The sequence below is a fragment of the Paramormyrops kingsleyae genome, chromosome 18 (assembly GCF_048594095.1).
Source record: "Paramormyrops kingsleyae isolate MSU_618 chromosome 18, PKINGS_0.4, whole genome shotgun sequence".
In the NCBI taxonomy this organism is placed as follows: domain Eukaryota; kingdom Metazoa; phylum Chordata; class Actinopteri; order Osteoglossiformes; family Mormyridae; genus Paramormyrops; species Paramormyrops kingsleyae.
Window position 1 is genome coordinate 18,218,539 of NC_132814.1, and position 12,609 is coordinate 18,231,147.

Sequence of the window (12,609 nt, forward strand, 5' to 3'; positions counted from 1 at the left end):
AACTCTTTATCCGATCATTTGTGTCTTGCTACGACTGGGTCAGAATTTATATTCTGTGATTTCATGCTTCTGTACTACGGGAGCGTCCTAAAAGTACTTGAGACAGAAGTAAATGGGATACTCAGCTATACTTCAAGGCACTAAAATGGCAATGGTACAAATCCTTATCATGCAAGAAAGGCTCACGATGAAGGTGAAGGTGCAAGGGCATTACCTCAGTTAATCTATTTCCAATATCATGGTCCATCAGCCACCAGAGGGAGGGAGGGAAACCGCCAAACATGAGGGTGCATGCCCAATGAGGTGCATGCCTAATGAGGTGCATGCCCAATGAGTTGCATGCCTAATGAAGTGCATGCCCAATGAGGTGCATGCCTAATGAGGTGCATGCCTAATGAGGTGCATGCCTAATAAGGTGCATGCCCAATGAGGTGCATGCCTAATGAGGTGTATGCCTAAGGAGGTGCATGCCTAATGAGGTGCATGCCCAATGAGGTGCATGCCTAATGAGGTGCATGCCTAATGAGGTGCATGCCTAAGGAGGTGCATGCCCTTTTGAGGTCTGCCATTTTGTTCATGACAAGAAAACTAGCACTCCTAAACTAAGTCTATTAACAACCAATCAGTAACCTAGTGTAGATCATTAGACACACTTGATTGGCAATGTTACTTTCTGCACCAAGGTATGTTGAGAAGCTTCTCAGAGTAAGTAATTACAGTTGCTGGATCGGTTTATGTTTCATTATCATTGTTAAAAAAAGGTCAATCGTGATGTTGCATCAAATATCAGTGGCAGGATTTACATAAGTATTTAAAAATAACCAGGGCTTTCCGCATCCTATTTGATATCTATCATTAGGCCCATCAAAGAATGTATCCATCCATCTTCCTTTCGCTTACCCAGGATAAGGTAGTGTGTGTTTGTGTGTGTGTGTGGGCAGCAGGCGGGACGGGGGCTTGCAGCCTATCCCAGACAGCATAGGCCACAAAGCAAGGGGTATATCCTCTTGGGACATACTGTACGTACACACTACCCCACAGACCACACACACACACACACACAATGGGAAATGCTAATTCACTAAACTGCTTGTCTTTGGATTGTGGGACTAAACCCACACAAAGAGGGGAGAACATGCAAACTCCACAAACACAGCAATTATATCAAGACCACTAATAATGGTTTTCGGGAGAGTGGGATAATTAAGAGTAATCATGACTGCTGAAGCCTGACATAGAGTCTTCTTACTGGGTGAATCCCATACTTGAGCCAGTGACCTTAATTCTCCCACATGATGTTTCGTGCTTACATGAGTTGTCCCAGCCTTGTTTTTCATTAGTCATAATTCAAGACAGATGGGCTAACCACCCAGGCTTGAGATCCTCCTACTAACATCTCGAATGAACTTTAGCGGGTACAAATGTCCCAATTATCCCTGCTTGGTATTGGTGTGCTAAGTGCTGCTGGACAGCAAGACTTTCAGAGAAGTTTGTGATGAAACCTGTATTACACAAGACTCCCCTGCCCAGCAGAACTGGGGAAAGAATCTTTTAGCTTTCTGAGTAAAAATCCTCACAGCACATTCACAGTAAATACATAATGGGATTTTTTTGTCAAAATGATCACTTTTTCTTAGTGTTAATTACATCTGGTGAACCTTAAAAAGTTTCCAAAGCAGCACAGCTGTAAGTTATTTATACGTTCAAGTCAAACTCTAAGGCACCAAAATGATGAGGTGGCCGAGTGGTTAAGGCGATGGACTGCTAATCCATTGTGCTCTGCACGCGTGGGTTCGAATCCCATCCTCATCGAATTCTCTTTCTTTAATCGCCCCTCGAGGACAAATAAAGTTATTTGAATTTGAATTGAATTGAATACCTGTCTGACACCTTGCTAATGTACTGTAAGAGAAAAGTTGATTGATACACTTTTTATATTATCCAAGAAGTCACTGTCGGAATATATTACTTTCCCTCAAAGTGCGGTTTGAATATTCATTTTTTTGTAGGTAGTATTTCTGACCAACAATTAATTGGAAATAAATTGTGTGTCTGCATTATTTTTGAGGGAATCCCTTGTTCACTCATTGAACACTGAAAACCTTTGTGTTTCAACCTTTCTTTGAGTAAGCAGCAGATGGATGTTTGTGATCTCAGATAGCAAGGCTTTGACACAGGTCATCTCAAGAGGGCTTGGGAATCAGATATTAGCTAAATATGTTGAGTTTTCTTTTTCAAGGCGCATGACCACTGGGATATTGACGTGCTCCTATGATTCCACAGAAAGGACAATTGTTTTAGCAAAACATTTTGGTTTTCAGTGTTTGTTGACATTCTTTTACTATCTATATATTTTTGACATTACTATTAGTAAATTTTCGACATTATCGTGCACCTGTGTCTAGGAACTTGCCTGTTTGCTGAACTGCTGATTGCTTACAGAGTCACTGTGTTTTTTTTTTTTATCGGAAAGTCTGGTAGCTACATAATTGTCAAAGGACTTGTCGTGTAAAATGAAAATAGAAACAGATTGTGGTATAACAGGAATATGGGAGCCATCTCAGTGAGGGCTTTATTTATTTAACGTTTATTCATTGGTTCCATTGACGCCAGTGCTGACGCCTGCGACGGACATCGGAAGGCGGTTAGCGATAAATGCCGGCCACTGAGAGCGACACCGACGACAAAAGAGCTCCTGCCCATTTCTTACTCATTCTCACGATGACTTGAGCCTACGGGAGAAGTATGAGTAGTGCATGAAAGAGCTTCCACCTCCATACCAGCTGTTTACATAGACGGGGCCAATTGAGTCTCGCTAATTCTCGATTGAGTCTTGAGTGAGACAGATCACGGTGGCGGCAACACGGATCAGGTTATTCCCAAACAATCAATCTCCCGATCTGTATCCATTAGGGTGATCACCGGCATGACTCTAAGAAGGAGGACACCTGTGTTCGGAACAGAGGACTAAGGCTCAAAAAGGAGGCTTCCATAGTACGTGTGTGCGGGTGTTTCGCGTTTTTTTGTGCGAGCAGGGGTGGGGGAGAGCAGTGCTAGCTGTTGGTGGGGAGGCGGGTAGGGGGGAGGGAAAAAGGAGGATGAGGGGGCTAAAAGGAAGACACCCAAAAGCAGTCGTGACAGAGGGCTGGAAAACTGATCTGTCCAGACTAAATCTAGACAAGTGCTTCTGGGTCAGAGGGAATCTAAGCAGAGATGCCCAAGACCTTCCTCTCTCCAGCCACCTCCTTCAGCTCCTCTGGGGGATTCCACAGTGTTCCGAGGCCAGCTAAGAGATATTATCTCTCCAGTGTGTCCTGGGTCTACCCCGGCGTCTCCTGCCGGGTGGGAGGAGATTCCCAGATGTCCCAGTCGTGATGTTCATGCAACATGGAGTATGATCAATTTTCTTTAAGTTCAAGCCAAATTTATCACCTTTCTGAAACAAACAATTGTTTTTTTTTAGACTCAGCCCACCGGTAAAAGTGAATCTACAGATACTCAGTAAATGTAAGGCACTTTAAATTGTCTGAGAAGCTTGTCCTGCCGCTCTGTCGGAATGATCTCCTCTGGTTTTTAAATCCTTGGTGATTCTACTTTATAGTCTGAACGATACACAGTGATTAAACTGCAAAAGTGCAGGTCTGTCCTGATTCAGATGTCAAAAGGGGTGAGAGACAGAAAATAAGGTGCAATAAAAAGACATAAGTGGAGTGTTCTTATTATACAAGCACTGATCATATCCTTTTTTCCCCCACAGTCTATAACTGCGGATTATAGGTCTGGTCATGTGATTAGACATTAGTGAGCAGGCAGAATATTAAAGCCAGGACTGAGACTCTGGTGTGGAGCAAAACAGCCCCCAAGTTCACTTAATTCTGCCCTGCAGTTTTCACACTGAATCATAGCAAAATATTTCTTGGAAAAATGACTAATTTGTGATAAATATATAAATATGCGCATTATATAATATGCAGTATGTCTGTTTATATTACATTTTATATAGATATTAATTTATTCATGTTGACTCTCTTTTAATAGTGACAAATAAATTAATTTAAAAATCCATTATTATTATTATTATTATTAGTAGTAGCAGTAGTAGTAGTATATGTTATTATATTGAAGTCATCCTCTGGTTCTCCAGAGTGTCCTGTTTTCTCACTGGTCCCTCTGACTTGTGGAATGTTGATTGCTGCTTGTCCTGTCCTCAACGTCCCCAAACATTGTGGTCTTCCCTGAGGCAATGGGTCCTCTCACAATATGCACGAAACACAATTTAGATCGGTCATCTGTATTTCAAGACACTAGCTTGGATTGATCTAGAACCCACTTATTTGCCAGCTCCAAAGTTCAAATGCTTCAGTTCCCTTCCTGTCTTGATTCTTCATTTACAGATCTGAGGTAATTCTAGGCTTTTAAGAAGTGGGGGACGTAAGAGGGGCCATAATTCAAATTGAGGGCCCAACCTCATCTTTAGCCAATGATATGCTTTGAATCTGTGAGTGACAGAGGAGGGTACACTCCAATGGCCAATCAACTTTTGGCTGGGGCCATTGCCCCTGTGCCCACGCCCCTGTATACGCCCTTGTTCTACATCTGGAGTCACAGGAAAAAAACATGTTCTGAATAAAAAAATATCTGTAGTAATGGGTATGGGGAGTGAGATGGTGTCTAATTTCGAGCCAAAATGGCTGACAGACTTTTAACTGAGTGCATCGCAACTAGCAGTGCAAAATCTGCAGCCTTCAGAGTGGTAAAAGCTCAGCATATTCCCGGACAGTGAGTGCGGTTCACAGCTAAACTAAATGACAGAAAATGGCAGGAAAATGGCAAAAAAAAATGTACTTTCTCATTTACCCGAGCAGGAACATGGCTTTATATCCTTCAGGGTCTAATGTGATGCTACAAAAAGCTAAAAAATACAAACAAATACAGGCTGACAACAAGACAGGGTCAAAACGACGACCATAATTCAACACCAGAAAAGATGTGCCTGTATGTTTGTGGAAGCTTTTTCTCTATGTAAGAAACACCTTTATCCAAACCTTTATCTCTCTTTTTGAGAGAACGCAGGACCAGCCAGTCCATGGGAGGGTTAAGGGCCTCACTCCTATTCCCAGTGGCGAAATCATTTGGCCGACTCTGGGATTTGAACCGGTGACCTTCCAATCACAGACACAGCATCCTAACCCTCTTAGTCATGCCCAGACTCAAAAAACTAATGACCATTAAAGCCTTCCATCCAATTTTCATAACAATTTACCTAGTACAGCATCACGGTGTGTATTTGTGTGTGCTGAGGCATCCTCGAGAAGCACAGGACATAGGAAGTCCTGGATAACATGCTACTTTATCACAGAACACACACTATGATGGATGATTTAGAGATATGATCTGACTAATCGCCTGTCAGCATGAGTAGGGGATGGGACATAATTCCCCAGCCCCGGAAGTACAGGGTTACAATGCACTCTACGAAGATAAGGCATTACCATTAAACTTTATTTACAAATATATTATACTGCTTACTATTTGCAGCCAAAGAGCTATTTTTCACTTCTGTTGATATTGTATCACTCAAAACACTGGTATCCTGTCAAACAACAGAGGCACATGTCTCCAAACTTTTACCCAGAGGAGTAAGTTGAGGTCACTCTGATGGGAGAGTCTATCAGGAATATTAAATCGTGCGGTGGGAATTCCAAGCAGAGCCATCCTGCCTATGCCCTTTGCAGGTTTTCCCGTATTTGGCAGTCAGACCGTTGCCGTGCTGCAGCACGTTAGCTGAGCATGACGAGGGGGAAGACCAGTGGCCTTTCTCATTCTATTCAGCGCTCGCGTTATAGACGGCAGGTCTGGACTGAAATCAGACGTACACTTTAAGCGCCATTGCTGCCAGTTCCTCTGCCTCATTCGCATGCAAGCTTTGATCCAATGAGGAAACATTAATTCAGCTAACATTTTAACTATATACTCCGCCAGGGAAAGCATTTCAATACTTTTTTAAAATTGAACACAAGGCCATTAACCTGAAATAATGGACACTAGATCTGCTATATAGACAAACTACAGCCTGCATATAAATCACACCCACCCTATGTGTACTGAAGCACATTGTCTGCAGTTTTTAAATCAAATAGAGATATTTTGCAGTCTGATATAATGAAAAAACTGGTGTAGGGGTCTCTTAAATGAAAAAAAAAAAAGGTTTGATAAATAACAAAACCATGCGCTGGAGTAGAGTATAAAACATGAAAGCACTTACATCATTTGCCATGTGCTATTGAATGTATTTTAAAAAAACAATAAATAAAGGTCCTAAGGTTAGTTTTGTAGGACGATATACTATAAGATTTTTTTTTACAGTTTGCCCAACAAATCTATTTGCAGCAATGGTGTGACATGTCGCGCAATAAAACATAGTTTTGCTTCTTCAAAATACAGGCAAATCGCAAATTAATGCATGTAGGAGACATTCTCTGTGTCAGGAAGCACGTGTTACGCTGAATGAATCTGAGAGTACACACAGCGCTGGGGAACGAAACTAAAAACACAGTCACATTAAAGATAGCTAAGGTTAAGGCAATCACAATGTCTGGCCGGATAAACATGAACATCAGCTGGAACAGTGTGAGACATGTCATGTGGTTATCCAATAAATCTCATGCAAATAAGCCTTCAAAGCAATCTGCCTTATTGTTCCACACTTAAGTACCTCAGAAATCTTTACTCCAGTTCACCAGGGTGTTAGGGTGGGGGTGGTGGTGTTGGGGGGAGGGGGATCTACAATTAGAATAAATTGGTTTCACATGGGGGTAAAGAATGAGGATGGCTGCTGCAAATAGCAGAGATCCTGAGCAACCAATTTAGCCTCAGCTTGAGACTAAACTCATGGGGCACATGCAGCAGACCAATGAGCCGTCCTCAGCTGGAGTGTGCGTTCTTCCATCACATTACCACTAGGGGCACTGCTGGCCTGTGAGGGCCTCACCCACCATTTAAGATACGATAAGAGATTTATTGTCGTTCTGCAAAACACAAGGTAATGGGAACAAAATTGTAGTTTCTCTGGAAGGCTGGTACAGATGGGGGTATAGGGCTCAACCATAAGTAATAAAACAATAAAAGGAAGCAATAAAACAAACAGTAAGATGTGCATAGTAATGTGAGGCATTACAGGTCCAGCAAGTACAAATCCAGATCAGGATTTTGTTTCTACCGACTAGTTGAGTACAAAGAGTCACAGTCACCAAGCTGGTTGGTAGAAACAAAAACCTGGTCTGGATTTGTGCTTGCTGGACCTGAAATGCCCAACATTAGTACATATTGGTGCAGCAATAATTCGACAAGTAGTGCAATACACAATTAGTGCTGCGTGTATGCAAAATTGTAATACAATTTACACAAGTATTTGAAGGCAGTAATAGTAACAGTGAGGTCTTATGTCATGTTGCATAGAGTTATTCAAGGAGAGTCAGAGTTCAACAGCCTGACAGCACAAGGAGAAAAACTGTTTCTAAGCCTTGTAGTCCCAGTCCGGATGCTGCACAGTCTTTTTCCCGACGGAAGAGGAGCAAACAGACCACAAGCAGAGTGGGTAGAGTCCTTGACGAGAGTGGAAGTCTTTTTCCTGCAGCTGCTGGTATAAAACCCACCATCGAATGGCAAAATAGTGGCAGTAATCCTCTTGGCAGCTTTAGCCAAGCAGTACAGCTGCCATACGAATCAGTGGTACAGGTCATCAGGATGACCTCTACCACACGTCTGCAAAACAGATGTCCTACTCCACACTGTTTTATAATGTTGCCCTTATTTATTTAATACCCTTAACAACCATTGGCTCCCTTGCTACTGTTCTTTGTCACAATGTTACCTGATTCGTTCATTTTCCAAGCGCTTGTTAAATAGGGGGTTACAAGGAGGTTGGTGCCCATCCCAGACAGTGTAGGGCACATAGCACAGGAACCCCCGCATGGTGTGTCCCTCACAGGGCATGCACACATTCATACACTATGGACAATTTAGACACGCACTGTAAGATAACCTAACTGCCGGTCTTTGAATTGCGAGACGAAACAGGAGATCCTGGATAAAACGTGTGCAACATACAGTATTTACATTATTTAACAGTGTGGACTTACTTATATTGAGAAGGCAGGGTCAGCTTGTCCCTGGAGCAATTGGGGGTTAAGGGTCTTGCTGAAGGGCTCAGTGGTGAAACCTCTGTCGAACCCAGGAATTTGAACCGGCGACCTTAAAGTCATAGTCACAGTGTTTAACCTACAGAGCCCCATGCCACCACAGCAATATGCAAACTCCACAGCGGGGGGGTGAGACTCAAACCAGTGTCACATGATTTAAATCGATAATTAAAAAAATGCAGCTGATCATGTTTCACATGGCAATTTGTGATTTGAGACGCGTATCGATAAGGGAGCTTTACAGGGGCTGATGGTCCGGGGGAGGTGTGATGGAGGGGGGGGGGAGGAGGGGGAGGGGCAAGATGTGCTGAGTCCAAAGAATGGCATTAAGGTAACAAAATAATGTGATTCACACACGCACACACACACGCACACACACAGTAAATAACCAAACAAAATATGACAATTTTGGCATTTTTAGTTTTTTGATTGCATTCATAGATCATATATATCAGTATTATCCCAACATCTTCAAAATAGCATGTTTTTGTTATATTTTAGGGAACATTTGGTCCCCACAATGTAATATAAACATAGTCCAAACACACACACACACACTCGCTCAGCATTCCCCAGGCCACTAGGCATGCGTGGTATCGGAGGGGAGCAGGCTGGCGAACAGGAGTGGGAGGGGGATGAGTGTGCGATGACGTCCCCCCCCCTACACCCCCTCCCACGTTACAGTCCTTGGTCTCGCTCCCGCTGCTGTGCAGAGACTCAGGTGCATGACTGACTATCCCACCCCCATCTCCATCCCCCCCCCCCCCCTTCCACCCCCGAAAAGCCACGTCTGCTCCTGCCTCGTACTCCCAGAGGAGTTCGGCCTGTGTCGCGCTCCACAATCAGGTCCCGGTGCGCGTTTGTTTGCCGCGCGACGTGGCAGCCCATGCTAACAGTGCCGGCGCACCATTGCCGCAGCCGCCGCCGTCTCCCAGCCGCATCGGGCGGGCACCCCCCCTCCCAGGGTGCCGTTCCTCCGCTCCCAGCACAGGCCACATAATTACATTTTAACGGAGTGTCTGGTTTGCCATTGTCTTTCTCTTGGCGCAAAGTTCACTCATGGGTAAAAATTTCATTTTGCAGCCCCGCTGCGAAATCTGAGCGCGTTCTGAGCGCGCTCGGAAAGTCACATGACGCGCTCTTGTTATCGGTGGATATTGAAATGAATCTCATTTCCACATCTGGGGGCCACCGTGAACTCACGTTCCAACCCTCAAGAAACTCAGTTTGTTGCTATGGCTACCGGCTTTTCTTTTCCACGCTAACCTGCACAAATATTCCTAGGACCCTCTCGCAGCAAAGACCTCCCTCCCATTTCCAAGGCAACTGCAGAGCCATGTAAAATCTTTATTAATTACTATTTATCATCCCTTCTGACATCACAGGACTTGCCGTCGGGGGGAGAAGAATTATTCCATTCAGATCTACTTACCCTGCCGATGCAATTTTTCAGAATAATTAATACCCCATTAATTAAGCATGCATCCTCAATTGATTATGTTTATGTAAATGTTTAAAAATTTGCTGCGCTTTTTATCAATGGAATGGATTTGGCTGGTTGTATTAAACTTCGCTCTAATTGATTGAAATATATGCACTGGAGAATCTTACTGGGTTTTACTGGGTTAAGTGACCAGTAAATCAACCAGCCCACCCCCCCCCCTCCACACTCGGCCGTCATTGGTAAAAATTTACGATGATGCTTAACTGTAATGATGATCAAGGGAATGACCATCCAATTTCTAAGTGAGCTCATACCATTGGCTGAGAGGCATATTGAATAAAACAGGCCAGGAATACTGGTGGAAACTGGTTTCTTCCAGCACGTTCGTTTCGTGCTGACTGTCCACGCCAGTCCACAGATGCAAATCCCAGGTCCCTAAAACAGGAAGGTCCCAAACAGCAGCTGCTTTTATCTGAAGTGACGAATCTTTTAGGGAGAAACAAGGGTCAGATAAATCCCCGGGGCTGTTGGGGGTTAAGGGCCACGCTGGAGGTGAAAATCACTCTGCCAACTCGGGGATTTGAGCTGGAATTCTTCCAGTCACAAGCACAGCATCCTAACCTGCTGAGGCACACACTGCACGCACTGCACACACTGCACGCACTGCCACAATCTTTATTATTCCGAGAACTGGTCAAAGTCAGAAACATCAGACTATGGAATTAAAGACATGAACCAGGTGGGAATAAGTGGTACTAGCTGTCGGTAAGTATATATTGTAATATTTAATAGGTGCAACTGCTCATGCATTTTTCAAAATGCCGCGATACTTGAAATATTTAAAACAAACAAAAAAAAAAAAACATTTTCTGCAAGGATCCATAATACATTATTCGCAAGCTGCGAACATCCCCTACAGTTTATTACTGTTTTACAGACATATTTTATTTAATTTCATCAATTTTTCAAAAAGCAATGCACCGTGCCTCATCATGTCCCCTGGGCCAATCACGGCAGAGAAATCACGGCATCCTCCTAATAAATCCCACACAAAATTCAAGGACAAAAAAAAAACGTCTTGTAAACGGGTCGGTGGGAAAATAACTGCCATCAGAGCAGCCACAGGGTCAACTGCCAGCGAGGCTCAGCCGAGATGAGATCTGCTTTGACAAGGATCGGCTCCGAGAAAAAATGGCCGCAGGACAGTCTGCTGACAGGTAATTGTGTACGTTGCGTTCAGAGGTTATGATAACTGTAGATTTGAGCGTATGCTTCAGAAAATTCTATCAGGTTCAATACAGAGGCGTTAAAAGCTGCACAGCCTCACTGTGTCAGAGGTTTACTCAGTGTTAAATATCTCCTTTAAAAAGCGATCCAAAGATTCAAATGCCATGTATGTATTTATGGCTACGGGAGGACAGTTGAGATCATGAGGACCATATTCTGATCTGTTGAACCCTGAACCCGGAAATCTAAAACTGATAGCAATAAATGACAGTAAACAAATAACAAAATATCACCACATTAGACAACACTCCACACACACACGTGCAAAAGTCTCGGAGGTATAGCTGAGAAGGAGAAGGAGAATCTGGTTGTTAGGTAATTGAAGCCATTTTCACCAGAATGTGACATTTAACCCTAGAAGGGATTAAAATCGACATCTGTCTATTCAGAAGGGAAAGAATAACGTTTAGGTTTTAACATCTGAAAAACATTCATACGGGCTTGTTTCTAAAGAACTGCACAGGGAGTTTCAGTCACGGAAAGCCTTTAGCACGGGTGACATTTCGAATATGAAGCCAGCCATATTAGCATACGCTAATGTGACACATGACACAAACAAGCGCCAACCGCAGCAGGTAACTAAGAGCGACAGCTGGCAGTGGGTGGAGAGAAATGCAGCGCATAGTAACAAACTTAATTAATTTATGGAGGGTGATAGTCATTCGTCTGGCAACCATTCAGTCCGGGGGATTGACAGTCAGGGAGCTACCGTTTGGGATATTTGGCGATAAGATGCAATCGTGCCACACTGTGGTGAATGCTTCTGTGAGTGTGTACATTTCAGGATGGAAAATGTCAGGGTCTGCACCCGCCTGTCATGTCTCCTCCCCGTTTGGCCAACAGGCGTTGCTGGCCCCCCCGTCACTCGCCCTTCAGCCCCGAAGGGCTTTCCCTGCAGCCCGGCCTGCTGCATAGCTCAGTGGGCTGAGCATGTGACTCAGACTGAAGCGCTGTGGGTTTAAAGCTGGCTAATAACAAGCCTCATGTGTTTTGTTTGTTTTTTTTTTTGGTTTTTGGTTTTCCTTAGTGTTACTGGTAATCAGTGCTTTCCTGTTTTTAGTGTTATTGTATTTCATTTGGTTCTTTGTCTTTTGCTTCTTGTCCCGTTTTCTCAGTTTTCCTTGTTTTAGTTAACCAATAATGTTTGTTAATTTTCCCTAGCATCCAGTGCTGTTTAATTGTAATATGCCACACCAGTTCCTTGTTTCCTTGTGATTGGTTAATTTGGTTATGATTCTAACCTGTACTGCATCGTGTCTTGATAGCTGTGTATTTATAGTACCTGTTCTGGTTCTGTTCCTTGATGGTTTGTTGTAGTTGTATGTCAGTGCTCAAGTTACTGCTTCTGCTCCTTGTGTTGCTCTTTTCCCTTCCTGTTACCTTCTGATATTTTTGTAGTTAGTTCTTGCTCTTCCCCATTCGCTTTTGACCCAATGTGGTCCTTTTGTTATGCAGTTTATCCAGTGTGTTCAATTTTCCCCAATAAATCCCTTTGTCTTGGAGCTTTAAAGTGGGTCGTCACCTTTTTCCCGCCGGCACTGTGCCACGCCGCAACAGGAAGGAGGGTTTCTGCTCTAAATGGGACAGCTTTAGAGAGATTTCTCAGGAAAAAGGTTTCTGCAGGCTGGATGATCAATGATCATCTCAAGAAAGTTCCCCCTATAAGTAGGTTAGCAG

General features: G+C 43.5%; 1 non-coding gene across 1 annotated transcript; it reads left to right on the top strand.

Moving 5' to 3' along the window:
• The first annotated feature begins 1,730 nt into the window (after positions 1 to 1,730).
• trnas-gcu (transfer RNA serine (anticodon GCU)) lies at positions 1,731 to 1,812 on the top strand. Its single transcript has one exon. It is a non-coding gene; the product is annotated as a tRNA-Ser (tRNA).
• The last annotated feature ends 10,797 nt before the right edge of the window (positions 1,813 to 12,609 follow it).